The following is a 23860-nucleotide window of genomic DNA, read 5'->3' as shown; positions in this document are numbered from 1 at the left end:
TGTAGGGCTAGAAGGGTGCTCTGTGGTTCTGGTCTAACTTAGACTAGAATTAAAGATTTGGGTAATAGTCTTATAGAAATACAACCATGTAGAAAAACTGAGCATGATTTTGTTGAGTTTACCTTCAGTGCATGTTTCTGATGATGATTCTTCTGTTGCTTGCAGTTGTAATAGGGAAGAAACTTTGTATTCTATTACAAGTTAATCACTAAAGGGATGTTGCCTATAAGCTTAAATTATACATAATGGTCCATCTCTGGGAACCCTGCCTCCCAGGTAATAAGTGTTAAGCTAAAATACCTTTGCTTAGAGCACAGGAGACATGTTGACCAGACCCACCTGTGAATGACTGCAGGGAGGAAGAAATGAACACATCCCCTGCAGAGGCTGACTAGCACCAGGAAATGCTTGACTTTATTTCCTCTCGTTTTAGTATAAAAGAAGCCTGAATTCTGACTCAGGCAAGATGGTTCTTTGGGACACGAGGCCACCATGTTCTCCATCTGCTGACTTTCTGAATAAAGTCAATATTCCTTGTCCCAACAACTCATCTCTCAATTTATTTGCCCGTCGTGGGGCGAGCAGTATGAGCTTGGACTTGGTAACACAATGAAAAGGCACAACATAAATATCATCAAAGACATGAGATCACAGCCTTATGTGGAAGGACATAAGGAATAACTGCATTTACAAAATAGGAGAAATAAGTCTGAGACCAAAGATAATATTATGTGGCAAATAGGTTCTGCATTTTTGGCTGAAGCTTCCTCAGGAGTTTGAAAAATTTTCAACAAAAATAATTTTGTTGGTCATGGTTAAATATTTAACAGTCTGGGCTTCCCTGGTGGCGCAGTGGTTGAGAGTCCACCTGCCGATGCAGGGGACACGGGTTCGTGCCCCGGTCCGGGAGGATCCCACATGCCGCGGAGCAGCTGGGCCCGTGAGCCATGGTCACTGAGCCTGCGCGTCCGGAGCCTGTGCTCCACAACGGGAGAGACCACAGCAGTGAGAGGCCCGCGTACCGAAAAAAAAAAAAAAAAATTATATATATATATATATATATATATATATATATATAAAAAACAGTCTGACTCAAAGGGAAACAAGTTCAAAACTCATTTGTACAACTGTTTGATTCTTCCTAATACTTTGTTATATCTTTTGAATTCGTTAGAATTCTGTTGTCACATTTATATAATAATTTTTTATAAAAGCAAAAGATATATTTTTAAAAATCTCCACCCAAAAATCCCTGATAAAGGGGATAAAAACCTTTCAGTATCTTGCACTATAATTTCCCTTTTTTTTCTATAATTAGTTACAAGTTATATGTTTTGTAACTAGGGTTCATTTTTCAAATGAATGAGGCTGATGGATAAAATGTATTTATTTTATTTGAATTTAATATATTTATGCTATATTTATTTATTTGAATATTTTATATTAGTGTCAGGATAAAATACTATCAATAGTAGGCAGAGAGTTGAGAGATTTATACTTCTGAAAGAAAAGAACTGTACTGAGTGAACTCACATTTGTAGAGCTTTACTCCTGAGCAGAGTCCATTGCCCATGTAGCGTAGTTTGGCTAGAACTCAAAAAGAGAGCCACGGTTTTCTGGCTTAAGCTGTCTGAGAATGGATTTTAGAGCTTCCAGTAAAACCAGAAATAGAGGTGGAATATGCAAAACAGGAAACAGCCACAGAATAGGAGACCTCGACGTCTGCATCTTAATTTCCATGAAAGCCTTGGCTGAACTGTAAGTGTATTTGTGGGAATGGAGGGAACTTCAAGGAACCCAGTGAAAAGCAATACTCTGTAATAACCTAAATGGAAAAAGAATCTGAAAAAGAATAGATACATGTATATGTATAACTGAATCACTTTGCTGTACACCTGAAACTTACACAACATTGTTAATCAACTATGCTCCAGTATAAAATAAAATTTTTTTTAAAAAAGGCTGAAAAGGCAGAATAAAGACTGGAGTTTGGGGTTGAGTCCTGCATTGTTAGAGGGCCTTAAACCGTGACTTTCTATTTAAGTCCCATCGTGATTACATTGTAGGAACAAAACGTGTCAGGACTAAGGGATTCATCCTAAAACTAAGAGAAAAGCAGAAGATCTATCCTCTACAAGTTCAAGGTAATAGGTTTGCTAGAACATATCCTCTACAAGTTCAAGGTAACATGTTTGCTTCTCTTTATAAGAAGATAATAAAATACTAATTCTTTAAAAAGTATCATTCAGAATATCAAGTGTACAAAACATTAATTAATTTGATGAAGAAAAAGGAAGAAAGCACAAATCTACCAGTATCAAGATATCCAAAGAGGATGTGCAGATGGCCAACAGGCACATTAAGAAGGTGCTCAGCATTCCTAATCAACAGGGAAATGCAAATCAAAGGACTTTTATCCTGGTGCCACACCACCAAAAGAACACTTCTGAGAAATGACAGGGGTTGATCACATACTTTGCTGAGGAATATACAATATTAAGGTCATCCCCCGTCTCCCATGTGAAATCTTCAGTAAATTGTACACTGCTTAGAACTGATAGTGTGAGACTGGATTCTTAGCGCAACTTGAAAGGTGCTGAGTTCTGATGCAGGTGACTTTAGCATAAACACAGAAGTAGCACATATGGATGCAGCAGCTGCTGGGTAGCTGGAATTCCTGATTAAAATCAAAAGTAATATTTTTTTAATTGAAATATAGTTGATTGACAGTATTGTGTTAGTTTTAGGTGTACAGCGTAGTGATTTTCTTTTGCAGATTATATTCCATTGTAAGTTATTACAAGATATTGTGTATAATTCCCTATGCCATACAGTAAATCCTTGTTGCTTATCTATTTTATGTATAGTAGTATGTATCTCTTAACCCCATACTCCTAATTTGTCCCTCCCTGCCTTCCCTTTCCCCTTTGGTAACCATAAGTTTGTTTTCTATGTCTGTGAGTCTGTTTCTGTTTTGTATATAGATACATTTGTATTATTTTTTAGCCACGTATAATTGATATCATATGATTTTTGTCTTTTCTGTCTAACTTATTTCATTGAGCATTAATATTCCCTAGGTCCATCCATGTTGCTGCAAATGGAAACCCTTCATTCTTTTTTATGGGAGTAATACTCCATTGTGTGTGTGTGTATATGTATGTATGTGTGTGTGTGTGTATATATATATATATATATATATATATATATCACATCTTCTTAAGCCGAGCGTCTGTTGATGGGCACTTGGGTTGTTTCCATGTCTTGGCTATTGTAAGTAATGTTGCTATGATACTAGGGTGCATGTATCTTTTTGAATTAGAGTCTTCATTTTTTTCTGGATATATATCCTGGATTGCTGGATTATATGGTAGCTCTATTTTTATTTTTTTAAGGAACTTCCATACTGTTTTCCATAGTGGCTGCACCAATTTACATTCCCACCAACAGTGTAGGAGGGTTTCCTTTTCTCCACACCCTCTCCAGCATTTATTATTTGTAGACATTTTGATTATAGCCATTCTGACCAGAGTGAAGTGATACCTCATTGTGGTTTTGATTTGCACTTCTCTAATAATCAGTGATGTTAAGCATCTTTTCATGTTCCTGTTGGCCATCTGTATGTCTTCTTTGGAGAAATGTCTATTTAGGTCTTCTGCCCATTTTTGATTGGGGTGTTTGTTTTTTTGATATTGAGTTGTATGAGCTGTTTGTATATTTTGGATAATAATCCCTTGTTGGTTGCATCGTTTGCAAATATCCTCTCCCATTCCGTAGGTTGTCTTTTTGTTTTGTTGACGGTTTCCTTTCCTGTGCAAAAGCTTTTAAGTTTGATTAAGTCCCATTTGTTTATCTTTGCTTTTATTTCTTTTGCCTTGGGAGACTGATCTAAAAAATATTGCTACAATTTATGTCAGAGAGTGTTTTGCCTGTGTTCTCTTCTAGGAGTTTTATGGTGTCATATCTTATATTTAGGTATCAAAAGTAATCTTATGCTGAGATTTATCTTGAGCAAAAATTGAGATACAAAGGAAAAGTTCACAGAACTGCTACTTCAGATATAAAATATTCTGTAATTTAAGTCAGGTGGCTTTCATGGTTTCCCAGAATAATATTTTCTCCATGCACACCAAAAAGAGACATTTACAGTAATATTTCCAGATTTCACATTTCATTTTCAAATCTGGATCTTGTGAAGCACTTATATCTTAATTTCCTGTGATATTTTTCTTGACACTTGAACATGAAAGTATTTCAGACTTCTTTTATATTATTTTTCTGAACATGAAATCAACTTTGGGAATAAATTAAACACATATATGATTTGGGCCACACTAAATTTTTATCATACTTAAGTGGTTTTCTTCTGCATATGCTCTAGAATGTTACAGTTCTCAGTGAATTTATTGAAGGCCTTTGCAACATCTTTTGTTGTGGTTTATGGATATTTTTCTTTTTTTTGACTTCATAAATTATGCTGATAGATTTCTAATAATGAACTCCCCTTGAACTACTAGAATAACATTATTTAAAATATTATTTCATGACATTGCTATTTGGCTGCATTTTATTTTAAAAACTGCCTTTTTTCATAGTGAGGTTGGTTTGTAGTTTAATTTTTGTACATTCCCCAGACACAGTTTTGGTATTAAGATTACGTTGCCTTCATAAAGTAGCTGGAGAGTGTATAAGGGCATACAGATGAGTTTATTCTGGAGACACAAACAGAAAATGTTGTGGCATCATAACAACAAACCTGTGAATCTGCAAATATTGACCCAATATTTTTCTACATTTTACAACATCTATGCTCTTGACGGGTGTGTGTGTGTGTGTGTGTGTGTGTGTGTGTGTGTGTGTGTGTGTGTGTGTGTGTGTGTGTGTGTGTAATTTAAGAATCTTACCTTGGTCTGTGAGCTTTCTATTGCATGGCCTCTGGGACAGTTTGCCTCGTTGTATAGAGAAATGTCTGTCTTTTTTTTTTTCTAAAATACAGCTGTAGGCCACCTCCTTGCATAGGAAGTTTGGCTTACCCATCTGTGAAAAAATAAGTTAGTACACAAAGTTTTCTGTCAAAAAGTGTCAATCTGGCTTCTTTTGTACTTGATATCTTAAGCCCATGGATATCTTTCCAGTTGGCAAACATAATGTGGCTTCTGGATTGAGACTGAGCTCCTGATAACATGTAACAGACATTTAATGCCAGACTGGATGGGTGCAATTCAGACATCCCCACCTATTTGCTATGTGTCTTTGAGCAAGTCATTGAGATTAGGACTTAATTTTATCATTTAAGAGAATAGTAAAAATGAGAATAGTGAAAAATCTCTCGCTTTATGTTTTAGGTTTCACAAGCCAGGAATAAATCTGTTTCATAAAATATTGAAGTCTGTAGCACACAGAAGATTATAAATATTGTCGAAAAATCAACACTTCTCTCTGTTTTCTAAGCTCTAACCCTGTCAGAGAAATTCCTTCAATTTGTTAAAAAGTTACACCTTGGGTTTACATAAAGGGTGATCAGAAAAAAAATTGATTTCACTGCTCATGAATTTGTTGATTCAAAAAACATATTTGGAGCCTATAGGTTTTAATTTAATGCCCCTAGAGACTTACAACATTAAAAAAATATTATTTAATACCCATTTCAGAATGGCCCATATAATGTGTTACCTCTGTATTCAGTGGCAATAAAAATAAATGCCTCTTCAGATAAAGAGCACAATATAATTAACTGAGTTCCACTTTTATTTTGCTTCTAGAAAATTTGGAACCAGATCAGTACTTACAAGAATTAACCTATTCAAGTTACAAAGTGACATCCATAACTTTGCTTCTAATAATTAACATTACTTTGATCATATATATATATATATATATATATATATTTTTTTTTTTTTTTTTTTTTTTTTTTTTTTTTTGCGGTACGCAGGCCTCTCACTGTTGTGGCCTCTCCCATTGCGGAGCACAGGCTCCAGACACGCAGGCCCAGTGGCCATGGCTCACGGGCCCAGCCGCTCCGTGGCATGTGGGATCTTCCCGGACCGGAGCACGAACCCGTGTCCCCTGCATCGGCAGGCGGACTCTCAACCACTGTGCCACCAGGGAAGCCTGATTATATTTTTAATTTTTCTCATTTTATTTTTTAAATTTTATGTCCTATCACAATTATTATAGTATGAAGAATATTATTAAAATAAATCAATAATGGAATTCAGCTAAATGTATAGTGGTATCAAAATGAACATGCAAAAATGACATTATACAACAGATAAAACTGTGGCTAGATATTCCATGTCTTCCCTGTTCTTTAACTATATGTTTAGCGTTTTTAAAATACAGTTATTTTATAAATTTGTTAACAGTAGTGTGATAGTAAATGTGTAACAAGCAGCTTTTGGTTGGGCTGAAGGGCCCTGCTTTGTAGCATTTGCTGATTTCAAGCGAGCACCATGAATTCACTGAACACAGTGTTGGGAAGAAATGCTCAGGTTTTCACTAGTTTATAGGGTTTCCACCATATGGAGGCAGTAAATATAAATAATCTCTAGAGCACTGATAATACCAAAATGTAGTAAAAAAAAAAATTAGGGAACTATGAATATTTAGAATTGCTTACCTTTGTTTTAATATAATTTATTTGTTAGCTTATATAATTTAATAGTTAATCATGCGTGTGTTTACCTGCTTCACAAAATTCCTGAAAATTCAACAATCTGAACCCCTGGGCAGGTATAAGTCAGCCCTAGCACACAAAGGCCCATATATGCATGCATGTATATTTTATATATATACACACATATATACACATGTATGCGTATATATCAGTGTGTTTTAAATATCACTTATGCAATTGTTGACCCAAATTTCCAAAATCATCTTTCCATTGTCTTTCAGAATGACTACCTCAGTCGTCAATTAGAATAAAAATTAATGACTTATCACTCACAAGGTATAAGCCCCAAAGTATGTCTCTGCTCTCTAAAGGCATTAAGAGACTAAATTCACTTCGGATAATTATCAGTTTGGCATTTTGTATCTATTCTAAACAAGCTGCAGTAATAGAGTCCCTGCTTTCCCCATAGGCTTCTGAAAGCATATGGCTAACAACAACAACAAAAATTCCATCTCTCAGGGATGGTAAATACAATTTTAAACTCCCATAGCCTTTTTTCAGGGGACACTACAGTTAGAAGAAAGGAAAGGGTGTCGACTTAAAAACTGCGCAACGTGAGAGTTGCGAGTTAAGTTTTATTTGGGGCAAAATGAGGACTGCAGCATTTCACATAGCTCTGAGAAACTGTTCCAAAGAGGTAGAGGGGAAGGTCAGTATATATGTGATTTTGGTGAAGGGAGAGTACATGCAATCAAGCACATATTTGTTTTGCAGAAGGTTTCTGCTAGTCACGAGGAGCATTCATATACTGCTCCTCGTGATATTCAATATAATATCTTGATACTAGCACTCACCATGAAGAGTTTTAGTGCTTTTCTAGATATGAGGAGATACAAGAATTGGGCCCATAAAATCAGCTCCTGAAAATACCTAGCTATCTGAAAACCTGTTCTGCCAGTTTTCTCAGAGCACAGAGCGCCTCATTTCTGCTCTCCACCCTGAACCCCTTTCAGGGGGTGGTGAAAATTAGAGATACAGCAGCACATGATTTAATCCCTGTAGAGGTAGATGGCAAGTGCCAATGACAAGTGCCAATTTGTAGTTGACAAGGGCAAGATAATGTCAAGTACAAGGGGCAACATTTCATCGTCATTGTCTAAACTTGGGGAAGAAGCAGGAAGAGGAAGTTCATTAGTGACAAAGTTCTGCCATTTTTGCAATTTTCCTTCAGGTGGATTCCATACAACTCAAACACTCAGAAAAAAAAAAAAAAAAAGAAGGGAAGTAGAAGAGTTCTGGAGATGGATACCTGGATACCTGGCAAGGAAGCTGATGGAATCACGTGAAGAAAGGAAAGCTTCTAGTTCAACATTATTAGTGACTTCCTATGAAGCTCAACTAGATTAATAGCTTTTTAAGGATGTGGTGAAAAGTATTATCACGTGAAACTTTCAAAACTAGACTTACAGTGTTAAAAAATATGCTGTAGGGCACTGTTTAAATTTAGTAAGGGAAATACTAAGTGACCTAATAGGCCATTTCCTCCTACAAGTTCAATGGTGCGCTAATTTATGTATTTTGGCTCAATTAGAGCAGAAGGTCACATAAGGTTTTTAAATCCTGTTTTTTTTTTCTAGTTTCACATAATGCCTGCTTTTAAGCACTAAATATGTTTAATGCTAACGCTTTCAGCACTACAAAATGTCTACTATTTGGTATAGGGTTAAGGGATTCTTACAGCTTACTAGTACTTTTATTGACACTTTAAATGAAGAGAATCCAGGTATAAGATCTATAGTTTCTAATGACAATACTTTAAAAATTATTGCTAAGAATTTGTATAGGAAGAGTGTCCAGTTTTCTTTAAAAATTATTGCTAAGAATTTGTACAGGAAGAGTGTCCAGTTTTTGTTTGTTTTAGTTTTAAAACAAGTTACCTTTTTTTTGCTCCAGACGTGCAGGCTCAGCAGCCATGGCTCACGGACCTAGGCGCTCCGCGGCATGTGGATCTTCCTGGACCAGGGCACGAACCCGTGTCCCCTACACCGGCAGGCGGACTCTCAACCACTGCGCCACCAGGGAAGCCCAGCTTTAAAACAAGTTACCTTTTATAAGAAGAGTTATATGTGAATGTCAGGTACACAAAAGCAAAGTAAAATGTAACAATAAGATCATTCCAAAATGCACTTTTCACTTAATTATATGGCTTAAATCCATGGCTATATTAAAACTTATGGTTTATATATTTTCACCTTAATTTATCTTGATATTAGCTTCAATAATATACTTTATATAGAATGGGTAGCATTAGGAAGATATTTCAAATTTTGGGAGGAAATGGAAGATAGGAAGACAGGAAGGAAGGAAAGGAATCCTAAATTATCATCGCATTTTTTATTCCCTCATAATGTCACATATTCCCAGATGATGTCTGCTGGTATAGGTTTTAAAATGAATGACTAGAAAATCACAACTTCCAGGTCCTAAGTTTTTTTTTTTTCAGTTGAGGTATAGTTGATTTACAATATCATATTGATTTCAGGTGTACAACATAGTGATTCAAAATCTTTATAGATTATACTCCATTTATAGTTATTATAAAATATTGGCTATACTTCAGGTCCTCAGCTCTTCATCTGTAAAATGTGAAAAGTGCATCATCTTTAGGGTCTTCCCCCAGCCTAAATTATCATTACTCTAGTACTATGGTAAATCAAATAATGTATCAAACAATACTATCAATTTGAATTACTATTTTCTTTTTGAAAAACAATACAGCAATAACAAACACCAAACCCATTTGAGCCCTATATCCCCTCAGTTTCTACCCTACTTTCCTCCTTTCATCCAGGGACATGGAAAACTTACATTTACTCCTTTTTTCATGAACCTACTACTAAATTATCTTTCAGTTCACTACATTCTTTTTTCTGCCCCTGCCATTCACTAAAAGTACTCCTGCTAAAATCACCCACCAATTTCTAATTCCCAAATCCAATGGACATTTTTAAGTTTGATCTTGATTTCTTGGTGGTATCTAATAATAGTGGTCCTGTATCTTCTTTTCTGATTTTTAAAAAATTGAGAACAATTTTGTTTTATATTGGACTGTAGTCGATTTACAATGTTGTGTTAGTTTCAGGTGTACAGCAAAGTGATTCAGTTATACATATACATGTATCTATTTTTTTTTTTCAAATCCTTTTCCCATTTAGGTTATTATAGAATATTGAACAGAGTTCCCTGTACTATACAGTAGGTCCTTGTTGGTTATCTATTTTAAACATAGTAGAGTACTGAAACCCTTTCTTGTCCTGACTTCCTTTTCATCTTTGTATTCCTGAAACCTAGCTTGGTATTTAGCAAAGAATAGGCTCTAGGTGAATGTTCTTTGAATAAAGAAACTGCTTAAAGTAACTTTTAAAAATCCCCCAATTTCGTTTGGGTCATATCATCAAAATACGCACTTCTGAAGTATTATTTTAATGTCCCACCATGATATCCATAAGCTGAAGAGTAAGGGGTACCTCAGTGACCTTTCTGGTTTTGCCTTTTCTAACTCAGATTTGGGTATTTTTCCCTACCAGCTCGGACTCCACCTTGGCGTCCTCTCCCTCCAGACTGTCCCCGACCTGGCATTGATTGTGGCTGCTCAGCTTGTATCATCTGTCCTGGCCAGCGGAATGTTCCCTCTCATGCTCCTACCTGGGCTGGCTGGGGTTCCCTACTTTCATTTTCATCAGGGGACCAGCCATGCACCAGCTTCCACTGGAAACATTTTCCCAGACATTCCTTTAGGATAAGTGCCATTACCATTAACTGGCCTCTGGATTCCATCACTCTTCTTTACTCTTCACTATCCCCAAATTTGTCTTTTTCAGCTTTACAGTCACAGTAAAGAGGCTTCATTTTCATTGTTTCCTTTTTCTTCTTATATGAAACAATCATTTGTATTTTGTTTGCCCTTATGTCAGAAAACATATACTTTAAAAAATTTTTTTTCCTTTTTTCTCTTCACATTTCTCCTGTGATTCTTCATCGAGACGTATGTTGATTTGACAAAAGTCTTACTTATGAATTTTAAATGTGAAAAATACATTTACTTAGCTTCTACCACAATGATAAGCTCTTTCCTCTTTTCGAGTTGAAATCCTTAATTTCCAAAAAAAAAAAAAAAAAAATAGGTATGGCTCTAAGATTGTGAAATTTCTTCAGGTTTTGAAGCCTGATCATCTTCTTTGGTAGAAATTCAAGGTCAGTGTTGTCCTTTGATGAACTTCTTGTCTTTGCCCACATTTTTATTCCCTCGCAGAATAAAAGTAGGTGTGGGATAAGGTTTGAGTTGCCCCTGGGCTCCATCTTATTTGAAGTGTCCTTATCTCCGTATCTTTGTTTTGGAAACATACCCATTTTTCTTTGAATAAATCGTCTACTGAAGAATCCTTCAGAAAGCCAAAGGAGTTAAGTTTCACAAAGCAAGAGAGTATTGTAGAAAGCATTGGAAGAGGTTAAGATTCTCTTTGATCTGTGTGTCTTATGTGCTCTTGGTGTAATGAGTCGTCTGGCTCGAGCTGTCTTGTTCCTTTGCTGCTTCTCCTGCAAGAAACAGGAAAGAGCTTGAGGACTTTCTAACAACGTATTTATAGGAACATGGAGTTTCTTTTAAATAGCTAATTTCCCTGATGATATTTTGAAAGAAGCTTTCAGTAACAAGACATTTTATAGTCTGCCATTTTAGGTTTATAAAAACAGATGCTCAGTTGTAGGGAGGTAACATATCTCAAACCTCACACAGGAAAGCAATTGCATGTTCAAATCAGAGTTTTGTAGAATCATGCTTTTGAGTTTCACTGTTATCTATTCCTATGGAAAATGCTACCATAGAAAGTCTGAATGTTTTCTGAATGTAAAAACTCCTTCGTGTACTATTTCCGTGATGTTGGATGGAATAGTACTTCATTTATGGATACTGGATTATGTTCTTTTTAAAAAAAATTTTTTAACATCTTTATTGGAGTATAATTGCTCAACAATGGTGTGTTAGTTTCTGCTGTATGACAAAGTGAATCAGCTATACATATACTTATATCCCCGTATCCCCTCCCTCTTGCGTCTCCCTCCCACCCTCCCTATCCCACCCCTCTAGGGGGTCACAAAGCATTGAGCTGATCTCCCTGTGCTATGCGGCTGCTTCCCACTAGCTATCTATTTTACACTTGATAGTGTATGTATGTCCATGCCACTCTCTCACTTCGTCCCAGTTACACCTCCCCCTCCCTGTGTCCTCAAGTCCATTCTCTATGTCTGCATCTTTATTCCTGTCCTGCCCCTAGGATTTTCAGAACCATTTTTTTTTTTTTAGATTCCATATATATGTGTTAGCATATGGTATTTGTTTAACTAAAATCTGTTCCTTTCATTTATTCTGCCCTACTAAATTTCATCCTAAAAACAGTCCATTTTAATAATGTGATTGTTCTGGGATGTCTTTCTTCAAAGTGATCATCACTCAAACAACTTCTATAAAGACTTTAAATATTCCTATGAAAATGAGGTCAAATAATTTGCTGAAAATTCCACTTCTCTGCCTTTTTTTTTTTTTTCTTAAAAAGGTGTTACCTTATGAAATTCTTTCTTGGCATCAGGAGAAGTCTGTGTGTAGATGTCTGTGTGTCTTTGGGATGTGAAGGGGTCATGCTCAGTTGAATTAGCAAGGCAGCAGGGAGGGCAGCTGTCCTCCTGTGGAGAAAGTATTGATAAACGAAGGCTCACATATATTTAAAGAGCCAACCATACATAAAACTTGACTCTACTCGTGGTCTTCCTGTGAGAGAGAACATCTTTTAGTCACAGTTTGTACACAGATGGTTGAATAACCCACTGCATTTTTATAATTGTTTGTGTGTGAATTGCTGCAGCCATAATGGAAGACGATGGTGACAAAGTTGGTAGTCAAAGCAAGACTGAAAAAAGAATAATGATCATCAGTCTATGGAAAGTTTTCTATCCCAGAACTAGGCAATTTGGGGTTTTTAGACCATGGCAGTGAGTCCAGGACCTGAATGTAGGCTGAGGATTTTTGCAGAAAACTACAACTAAAAGTGAAAGCTAGCCGAAGCCTCAGGGATTTGCCCCACCTCTGGGGAACTGGTGAGTAGATCAGTTTAGCAGTGGATTTTGCTACGAACCATATATAAGATTGCTAGCTCCTTATTTTCAGAATCTACCCATATTTCGAGTTGAAAGAACTTCAGTTGTGGTTAATATTTGTATAGTGAGCTTTGGTTTCCAAAACCTTTTCTCATCAACTATGTGAACTTTGTGGGTGCAAAGACCTTGTCCACATCATTCATAACTGAGACCAAAGTGCCCACAGAAATTACCTGGCACATAATCAGTTCTCAATAAATATCTGTGACCAAGAAAGGACTCAACGAAAGTGTTTCACTCTCTTTTTTTCTCTTTCGACTCAAAATATGGGTAGATTCTGATAAAGCGCTAGCAGTCTCATACGGCTCATAGCAGAAACCACTGGGAACTAACTTATCAGCACTTGGAAAATCGTGTCTATTTCTTCATACCAAAAGCTATTAAAGTTTGCGGAAGTGAAGAATGCGATTAAAATTAGAATTATATATGTGTGTATGAACTCAGCATACTCCTCATGTTTATATTTGAGAACTTCATAGTAACTAATAGTATCTTCTAAAGCTATCAGACTGTTTTACTACTGCTTTCTCATGGGTATTATTATTTTTCACATTGACTAATAAGGAAAGCAAGGCCAGGCTCGGTAGTAGGACTTGTTTAAGATCACGCCGCCAAAAAAGTGGCCATGTTTCTACTGGAATCAATATTTTTTGGTCCTAGGGCTCCTGATGTTTCCACTATCCACGCTGCCTCCAGGATAGGTACGGATGACTTTTAAAATGCTGAGGGAGCATCAAATGCCTGTTCTTAATTCATTAAAATAAAGGGCATACACAGCAATGAGAAGCCCACGCACCATAATGAAGAGTAGCCCCCGCTCGCCACAACTAGAGAAAGCCCGCGTGCAGCAACAAAGACCCAATGCAGTCAAAAATAAACTAATTAATTTAAAAAAATTTTGTACATTTCATTGAATGTAAATTTCAAATCAAAAGAAAAAATGTAAGCAAATATCCTACTCTCAATAATTACACGCACGCTGATGTATTTTAGGGGAGTTAAAGGATGCCTGCATTTGAAATGTGTCCAAAAAAATAAGAAGGATTGATGGATGGGTAGAGAAACGGATAGATGGATAAATATGTAATAAAGCCAGAAAAAGTAAAATGGTAATGGCCAAATCCAGGTGGTGGATATACGGGTGTTCACGGTAATATTCCTTCAATATTGTTTATTAAACTGTCATAATCAAGTGCTAAAGGAAAACCAAAAAAAGGTCATACACAGCATATGCTTTCCTTACTTGGAAAGAGCTGAAGTCCTTTTGTTCTTCCTCCCTCTCTTGCCCCAAAGAGAGTTTACACTTAGTCAGACCACACAAGCAAATTTTCAAGAAAAACAGGCATTTTTAAAGAAAGATTTAAGTAGTGGAAAGCAAGGATAAGAATGGAAACTATCTTTAAAAATAAGTATATCACTTAGCCTCTGGTAAGCTAGGGCATACATACTCACACCCATCGCATTTGACAGTTTTCAGGCTTAACGGAATTGCTTGTAAAGCAAAGCTAAGATTCAAAAGCAAGTTGGCACACACAAGTATATGAGAGTACATAAGCTCTACTTAAATCTTTTCATTTTATTATTGCCTTGTAAATTGTTGGCCCCGTAATCCAACTTACAAAATAATGAAAAGTGCCATTCATTCTGTCTTGTGGTTTTCTTAGAGAACTGTGTAACTCTTTATAAGACAGTTTCAAATGACTGCTGATTGAAAGTTCATGTTCTAAATCAAGTATATACTACAGGAAGATATGGGCTGCAAAATTAAAAAGAAATATGTTATTATGAAGCCTATTATATAGAGTGTATATATTTTCAAACACTTTCACATACTTTTTTTTTTTTTTTTTTTTGCGGTACGCGGGCCTCTCACTGTTGGGGCCTCTCCCGTTGCGGAGCACAGGTTCCGGACGCGCAGGCTCAGCGGCCATGGCTCACGGGCCCAGCCGCTCCGCGGCATGTGGGATCTTCCCGGACCGGGGCACGAACCCGTGTGCCCTGCATGGGCAGGCGGACTCCCAACCACTGCGCCACCAGGGAAGCCCTCACATACATTTTATCCTCTCTTATTAAATGAAGAAAACACGTTTGTTGAGTCTTCTTTTTTTAAGTTCTTTTCTACAATTTCAAAGATTTCTTTCCATTTACAGTTTTTACAAAATATTGGCTATGTTCCCCGTGTTGTACCATATATCCTTAAGCTTATCTTACACCCAATAGCTTGTACCTCCCACTCCCCAACCCCCTATATTACCCCTCCATTGTTGAGTCCTTTCTTGGTCACAGATATTTATTGAGAACTGATTATGTGCCACGTACTATTTTTAGGCACTGTGGACTCAGTTCTGAATGATGTAGACAAGGTCTTTGCATAAATAAAGTTCCCAGAGTTGATGAGAAAATGTTTTGTAAACCAAAGCTCACTATACAAATCACAGTTGAAGCTTTCAACCGACTCCCTGAATTATCCACTGTCTTGATTCTCTCTGTAGTAATATAGTGATAGATGCCCATGGTACCCAGATATTCTTGGTAGTAGCATGTTCGCTATGTACTCACATCCCTCTGCTACTGACAGCTGAGCTACTTAGTGCAAATTACTTGAGTTTCTTCTCCAAACTATTTACTCCTGTGACATGTCTCTATAAATATGTTTGTTAACATATATTAATATACAATTAAATATTTTAACTAAATTCTATGCAAGCTCATAAAATCAAAGTGCAAATAGAGAGTGTTGCTTATATTGAAAACTAACTTGAATGCTTTGGAAGAGCTTTCTGCTCCTCTAACTGGATAATTTCATTTGCCCTGTTATTAACTTTGCTGATTCTTTCATCTGTCTGCTCAAATCTGCTGTTAAACCCCTCCAGTGGGTTTTTTAATTTCAACTATTGTATTTTTCTGCTCCATGATTTATATTTGATTCCTTTTCACAGGTTCTCTTTGTTGATATTCTTTGTTTGCTGAGCCATTATTTTCCTGTTTCCTTTATTTATTTTGTATTGTGTCCTTTAACTTCTTGAGAATATTTAAGAGAGTTGATTTAAAGTCTTGTCTAGTAAGTCCAATATCTGTGCTTTCTCGAGATAGTTCTTGTTCAATTCTTTTTTTTTTCTGTGTATGGGCCATATTTGTTTCATTGCATGCTTCATAATTTTTTTGTTGAAAAATGGACATTTTGACTATTATGATGTGTAAACAATAAAGCAAATAATGAAAAAAAATCACTCAGCAAGTCTTTTCAGATTTGCTCTGGGCTGTGGCTTTCTTTCAACCCTTTCCCTGGCTGTTTACAGCTTTGTCTTAGTTTACACTTCCAGCTTGCCCTGAGCCTAAAAGTTGGCTACATTTGAAAGCTTGTGGCCTCCTCAGGTCTTTTCTGAATATGTGTCCTATCCTGAGCATTTATGTAGCTTTGTAGTTTCCTCTGCTTATGTGGTAATTTTTCAAAGTCCTTCTTCCCCCCACCAAAACCTCACTACTCAGCTTTTCCTCCCAGGTTTTTGGTATATCAATTGTTTACCCCAACTGTTATTTTTCATTCCAGGCTGTTCAGCCCTGAAAGAGTTCCAAGTTAGGCAAAACAAAGGGAAACTCCACGCAGGAGTCCTTCAGGAAAACCCCAGTCAGATAAAAACAGATAACACAATTCCCTGGAAACCATATCTACTCTGTGCCCACACTAGGAACAGGCTGTCATCTCCAAGACCACTGATGCCTAAGGGAAGGGGTGGATCTAGGTTAGCTAATATGCTGCTAAGATCTAAGCTGTTTCAGTAGCCTTTCTCCTCCTATGCATCCTTTTAGTTGATGTAAACATTTGACTATCTTTCTGCATTTCAATAAGGTTAATCTTCACAGTTTTTGATAAATTTTTAGGAATTTTCTGCGGAAGGACAGTCCCCAGATATCCCTACTCCAACATTTTCACTGACCTCATGCCTGTGAGTGTTTTCTATGTACAGAAGAGTCTGAATGCCAGAGTAGACCCTTAGCTAAAGGAAAAGCTTTGACCTAAAATCAAAGACTGAAAAATAAATATAGATTAAATTTTACACTAAATAAAATGTGTACAGTTGATATATAATCTTTATTCCCCCCAGACCTCATTTTTTCAATTTCCCAAATTTCAGTCTTCATTGCATGAGGTGAGAGAATTTTTTTTTTTTTTTTTTACTGAATTATCAGTTAATCCTCACAAGAGTTATATGAGGTTAGCAGAGAGTTAGAATTAGGACCCCTTAAAAAATAAAAAATCATGAAAAAACAAAAACAACAACAAAAAGAATCATGGACTCTAAATTCTTAAGTAATGTGCCCAAGAAAGCTTCTATTTCAGGAAGCAGTAGAAGGTAGAAGAAGAGCTATCAATTCTGAGACCCTATTACATTTCAGGCTTTTGTGTACATAACTCATTTATCCTTGTTTGGTTCCATATTACTAACATATAAAATAGTTGATCACCAAGAATACAATTTGTGACTTCTTGGTATGGTAATTGATTTATTTCTACCTCTTTTGCTAAAATAGATTAATTCAATTCACAACCATAATATTTTATGCTAGTTTATATAAAAATAATGCTATTGCAATACCACATATGCAAGAAACAAGCTTGATTAAAATAGCATGCAGTTAGACTAATAGCTAAAAGTTTGTATTATTTTAAGTTGATAAGACAAATCAATACTTTGTGAAACCACTAATTAATGGAATTTTCTTATTTGAAGCCTTTAGCTCACTTTCTTTTATTAATGAACATACATCATTTCTATGGCAATTAAGTATTTTTCCTATCTGTGAATGGATTCCATTCCTATTATTAAAAAGACATGACGTGAAAAGAAACTCGCCATTATTTATTCTTTCTACAGTCCTGTGTAATGTATTCTGCATTAAGTCATCTTTTACCAATATTGAAAACTTCTGTGTCAGTATGTCAGGCAATATTTGGCATGGGTGCTGTAGCAGGAATCCAAGATATCGGTGTCAAAAAATAAGGGAATGTAAAGTTCACTAATGTTCTGGATTATTTCACCAAGTACTGGCTACAGAGACAGTGGAAAATGAAGTATCTTCTTTCTGGTTCACTTCCATTTCCCTATGGCTGCATGTTTCCATAAATGAGTAACAGATATTATGCTAAAAGGAAGGTCTGTCATCTGTCATCTAATAAAACTGGGGAAAACTGTGTTGAACAAAATATAAAAGACTTACCAGTGTCTTTAATCAATTAATGTACACTGTAAATCTCTAAGAGATTTACAGCAGTTTCTAAGTTAATTTGACCATGGAAACTTTTTATGAAATAAAATATTTAGAACAAGTAGAAAACAGTTTACAAGACTTATTCTTTGTTTATATTGAAAATGGTTCTTTATTATGGCCTTTGGTTTTTCTACCTTAACAAAGTGTGTTTCCATCACACATCAGTTTTGTATGCTAATTCATAAAGAAGATAAATGTAAACTAAATTTAAACTTTCAAGAAAATTGTGGGTTTTCAGCAGTTTTTAGTGGTGGAATTAAAATAAAAAGAAAATCATAAGTGAAGTTCCAAAATGTGCTCGAATAAAGTGGATTTGCCTTTTTTGATGTGAGGATTAAATCCACCATCTAACCTTCCACTTCCCCCATACCCCACTATTCACCATTCTGAGATTTTTATGTGGAAACCTAGATTTCCAAGTACCAGGCCAATAAAGCAATGAGGTAATCCAACTTCTTCAGTTTGGGTTTAAGGAGCTCACATGTTGAGAGTGACTTGCAACCTGCATCGACCTGCAGTTCCAAATGGAAAATATTAATGGAGAATCAGGACCCCAAGGAAAGGAGATCAGTTAAAAAGCCTGAAACCACTTTGGGAAGAAAACAAGGGGAAGAGACAAGAGAGAATATACAGATCATTGGCAACTAGGTGGGAAAAATAATTACAGTATACCATGACTCAGGACTGTCTTAATAGACTAGTAATAGATTGAACAACGGTTGATGACCTGGTCTGTATTATTATGTCCAGTTATGCTACTTTCTCTCAGCTTTTACAATAACCACACGCAAGTGAAAGCGCTACTTCTGCTTCTAAGTGTGTTAATGTTGAACTGAATGTTGGAAGACAAATACTTCTCATTTGAAATATTGTTTTAGGCAACTAATACACCCAAAGGAATTTAAACCATCTAGACAGAAAAAGAATAAAATGCTAACAGTATCTTGCCGCATTTGGCAGAAAGTTTTCAGTTTGGTGGAAGTGGATATTGCTGCCCCTGAAAACTATTTCATTATTTTGACACTCTATTTGCTCTTTCTCCTTCTCTTTGCTCTTTCAAAGACAGTTTGTCTTTTTATAACCTTGTTCTTTTGTGGCATTTCTCTTATAATTTGAATTGTGCACTTTATTCTTCACCAGAAACAAACTCTCCATCACTATGGATGCCATTTAGTTATCATCTCTCAATATGTTAAATAACTACTGGTCTTGAGTTTTCCAAGCACTCGACTTTATTGAACTAACTCTGCATAATATTGGGTTTTTTCATTAATAGTGTTATACAAGTTTATGGTGTCTAGGGCAAATTATCTTTAAAGGAATAAGCACTATGATGCGAAATTTCAAAAATGAAATTTTTGTCATATTAAATGTCTTAATGTAACAAAATGGAGTTATAAACCTAACACTGTGCTGAACATACAAAATAATTAATTAAATTGTATTATTTTTATACAGTTGTATAGAAAAGCAATTCATACTGAAAACAATAAGATCCACTAAAAAGCCATGGGAAAAACTTCTTTCAAAGATCTAACTCCATTATAAATGTATAATTAATGCGTTTTTAGAATTTGCTAATGCAAGATAGTGTTTTGTGAAAGTTACCTGTAAGTTTGCTTTGGATTGAGATCTTTTTTAGCATTATATTTATTATAGTATGCCAAATGCTGAACAGGAGATTATTTGAAAAACCGATTCCTATTTATAGCTTTCTCAATTCTATAAACAGTTATCTTCCACACTTCAAAACACATTCTTAGAAACTCAAAAAAGACTTCATATTTGGGATCTTGGTCTAGAATCATGACTCTAAAGGGACTGTTACCTGCATTCTACAGCATTAACTATTATCTTGTCTTCATATTGAGGTAAACTGAAGAGAAGACTTTTCATTCATTCATTTACTCAAGAACAATTATGAGAATATATTAAGTGCAACGTATGAGAGAAATCCAAAGATAAATAAAGTAGCATTCTTGACTCAATAGTAAAAGAGCTGAGTCATGAGCATAATAATCCTGACAAAGGGTAGAAGATGTTAACTGCTATAAGGGATGCAAATGCCAAGCTCTCTGGATGGTGGGGATTGTTTCTGGCTGAGAGTTTCAGAGACTACTGCCATGGAGGAGGTGAGGTTTGCAGAAAGACATCAATAAAGACAGAGGTGGGATGTTTTAAGTGGAGAGAGGTCTTGAGCAGAGTCACAGGGACAAAAGACTTGAGAATATTTAGGAAAGAACAAATTAAAAAAAAAAATGTCAAGGGCTTCCCCGGTGGCACAGTGGTTAAGAATCTGCCTGCCAATGCAGGGCACATGGGTTCGAGCCCGGGTCTGGGAAGATCCCACATATTGCAGAACAACTAAGCCCATGCACCACAACTACTGAGCCTGCACTCTAGAGCCTGTGAGCTGCAACTACTGAGCCCGCACAACACTACTGAAGGCCACGTGCCTAGAGCCCATGCTCCACAACAAGAGAAGCCAACGCAATGAGAAGCCCATGCACCGTGACTAGAGAAAGCCCACATGCAGCAACGAACACCCAACGCAGCCAAAAATAAATAAATTAATTTAAAAAAGTCAAATAGTGCTTTGGGATTATTAACAGCAGGTGATAGATTGTATCTAGAGTGTGGAAATTGCTAAGAGGTAGCCTAGGGAGAATGAACTTTTACTTTTCTAGGTAGTAGGGAATGACTGAAGGTGGGAGAAGAAGTGGGAGAGAGTTGTGCTTTAAAAAGATGACTCTGGCTGCTGTGGTCTGGCACATAAATAAAACCATGTTGACCCTCTGATTTGAATACTCCAGGGGCCTCCTGTCTCCTACCACGCTCCTCTTTACTCACTCTCCTCTTGATTCAGCCATACTGACATGCATGCTAATACATCAACACACCTGCTGCACTTCCAGCCCAACAGCTTTTGCTCTGGCTAGTCCCTCAGTCTGGAATGTTCTCCCCTCTTATAGTCACATGGCTCACTCTACCTATTTGTAATTTTTTGCTCCATTACCTTCTCCATGAGCTACTCTGACCACTTTGTGAAAATTACAACACTCTTCCTTACAGGGATCCCTGTCCTTAGGATCTGTACTGTAGAAGGCCCCACATATCACAAGCACATGCAAAATAAATTTACTGAGATGCCCATGAGTGTCTCTGTCACTCAGGATCCAGCACTATGGCTGGTACACTCTGACCCACAACTAACACAATTCGGGCTAGTAACTGTGCCAGAACGAGAGCTGAAAGTTTGTGGGTTGTGTCACAGAAAACTTCAGATACCAATGTTGCTTCAGAATGGGAAGAAGACTTCAGCAGATGTCTCAATAAAAGACAAGACAAGTTCACTAACTTGTCAAAGCCTTCCTTATTAACAGTGAGAATGCTCTTTCTTGCATAAGAAACCAGCATCCATTTAGTTTTGTGTTTTAATTTGTCGCTCCAGAGGTACTCACAAATTATCATGATTTTAAAAAGGGCAGCTGAGAAACAGTCTGCAATACTAGATAATTCACATTACTCTAAAATTTTATGTATGTATTTGTACATATATTTTATGTACATATATATAATCTAGACAATATATTTGAAGTGTGATACTTCTTATATATAAATGGAGACACTGCTTTAAGAGTTTATGAAAATCAAAGTAAAGTTGTAGAAAATTCTATGATGCAATCAAAATATCTTGTAATATTTTCTGCTTGCCAATAGTTTAGCATCTATGATCCCATTATCAAGACTGAACACGACATCTAAAATCCTTTGTTTATTTCAAATTTAAGTGTGGTTTTAAGAAATTCATTGAGAGGGGACTTCCCTGGTGGCAAAGTCGTTAAGAATCTGCCTGCCAGTGCAGGGGACATGGGTTAGAGCCCTGGTCCAGGAAGATCCCACATGCTACGGAGTAACTAAGCCCGTGCGCCACAACTACTTAGCCTGTGCTTTAGAGCCCGCGAGCCACAAGTACTGTGCCCACATGCCACAACTACTGAAGCCCATGTGCCTAGAGCCCGTGCTCCGCAACAAGAGAAGCCACCGCAATGAGAAGCCCATGCACCGCAACGAACAGTAGCCCCTGCTCACCACAACTAGAGAAAGCCCGCGCAGCAACAAAGACCCAACACAACCAAAAACAAACAAACAAACAAAGTTTATGTTTTTTTAAAATCACCTTAAAAAAAAAAAAGAATTTCATTGAGAAATCTAGCTGCTTCTGTTTCAACAAAGGAAACTTTCTAAAAACAGAAGCTCATCAAAAAAACTATCAAAAAACTTCACAGACTTAGTAACGATTGCCTAATTAGGCATTACTATCAATAGAACAGAACATAAATTATATAGAAATCTTGATTTTTACCAACATAATTAGCGATTTTGTTGAAATGAAGGCAATAAAAATAAATTTTATGGAACAAACATATAATAAACTATGAATTACACCTCTTTTCTTTAATTACTCATCCAAACATCAGTACCTCATCAACAAAACATGCAGACATGTGCAATAAAAAGTAAATTCAGTAGTTTTTAACATTGTCCTTAGTTTTAATCATATAAAATCACTGGTTAGTGCATTTAAAATTTTTTTATTATGAAGATATTTTATCAAGGCATGAAGATAGAACATAATTCTTATAACTGATTGTTGGTGTTTATGAATTTTAGATAGTTAGATATAAGGTATGTAAGCTTCCATTTCTACCCTTGCACTGGCCTTGCCAAAGAGAGAGACTGGTCTGTGTACCTCCTAAAGAATTATATTTCATTCCTAAGAATCTTGAGGGATATGGAGGTATATGGGGTCTTGAGAAGAAGTCATATAGCTACAAATCCACCAAGGCAGTATATTATCTGTCTCTGTGTTTCCTTTGAAAGAGAGATAAAATCACAAGACTCCACAAAGACTTGAGCTTTAAAATAAGTGAATATCACCACCAAAGGTAGGCAGATCAAAAAATGAGCATTTACTGGGGAGAAGGGAACTAATATTTATTGAAGCACCCAGTACAATTCAGTTCTGGGTTATTATGTGATAGAAATAATTCTATATGCAATACCCATGTTATCTACATAATTTAACATCAAGGAAACGCTGTGAAGTAAGAGCAATTATTCCCACTTTAAAAAAGAGGGAATTCAGGCTTGACGATCGTCAGTAATTTTCCAGGGGCACAACCTATTAACTCACATGAGCCTTGTTATTCCTTGGTTCCTTTTCTTTCTTTTCTTTCTGTTTCACAGACTGTGATGACTCATTTCCTTCTCTCCTCCTCCATGTAAGTGACTCAATCCCAAAAGATTGCTCTCCTCCATGCCTGGCCGTTGAAATGGAAAGATGTAATATCTCTGACTCCATTCTTTCTTCTTGTTCTCCCAAGAGACCACTTTCTTTTCATGTTTTAAGGGCTTAAATGTGAATCACTGTGGAGAAATAAAAAGTTGATAGCAAAATGAATAAATGTGGGCTGTCTACAAAATTTATTAAGATTTTTACTATCTTATTGTCATAGTGTCTGGCTTATAGTTTTTGATATCCTATAAGACATGAAATATTAAGCATCTGTCCTTGTTTTTTTTTTTTTTCCTGAAGATGAACTTCAACATTCTTGTCTTCCCTCACACTGTTCCTGTAACCTCCAATCACTGCTTTTTGTTTCAAATTTAGTAGGAAAATGAGAGGGATACTTGGAACTGTTAATTATGTTTTCTTCCTTTTAGAGGTAAGGTCATTAAGTATTTCTGTGAGTAGCTTTT

The 23860-nt window shown here is 36.2% G+C and overlaps 1 long non-coding RNA gene across 1 annotated transcript; it reads right to left on the bottom strand.

The window, feature by feature from the left end:
- Positions 1 to 4943: 4943 nt before the first annotated feature.
- Positions 4944 to 23516, bottom strand: LOC132437376 (uncharacterized). The gene is made up of 5 exons (XR_009522018.1): positions 23295 to 23516; positions 12236 to 12355; positions 10430 to 11212; positions 8554 to 8721; positions 4944 to 5037 (listed from the first exon to the last, which is right to left on the bottom strand). It is a non-coding gene; the product is annotated as an uncharacterized lncRNA (long non-coding RNA).
- Between the last annotated feature and the right edge of the window lie 344 nt (positions 23517 to 23860).

This window comes from Delphinus delphis, chromosome 14 (assembly GCF_949987515.2).
Source record: "Delphinus delphis chromosome 14, mDelDel1.2, whole genome shotgun sequence".
Taxonomy (NCBI): Eukaryota; Metazoa; Chordata; class Mammalia; order Artiodactyla; family Delphinidae; genus Delphinus; species Delphinus delphis.
The sequence above is the reverse complement of the archived record's forward strand: the minus strand, read 5'-3'. Positions and strand labels throughout refer to the sequence as shown.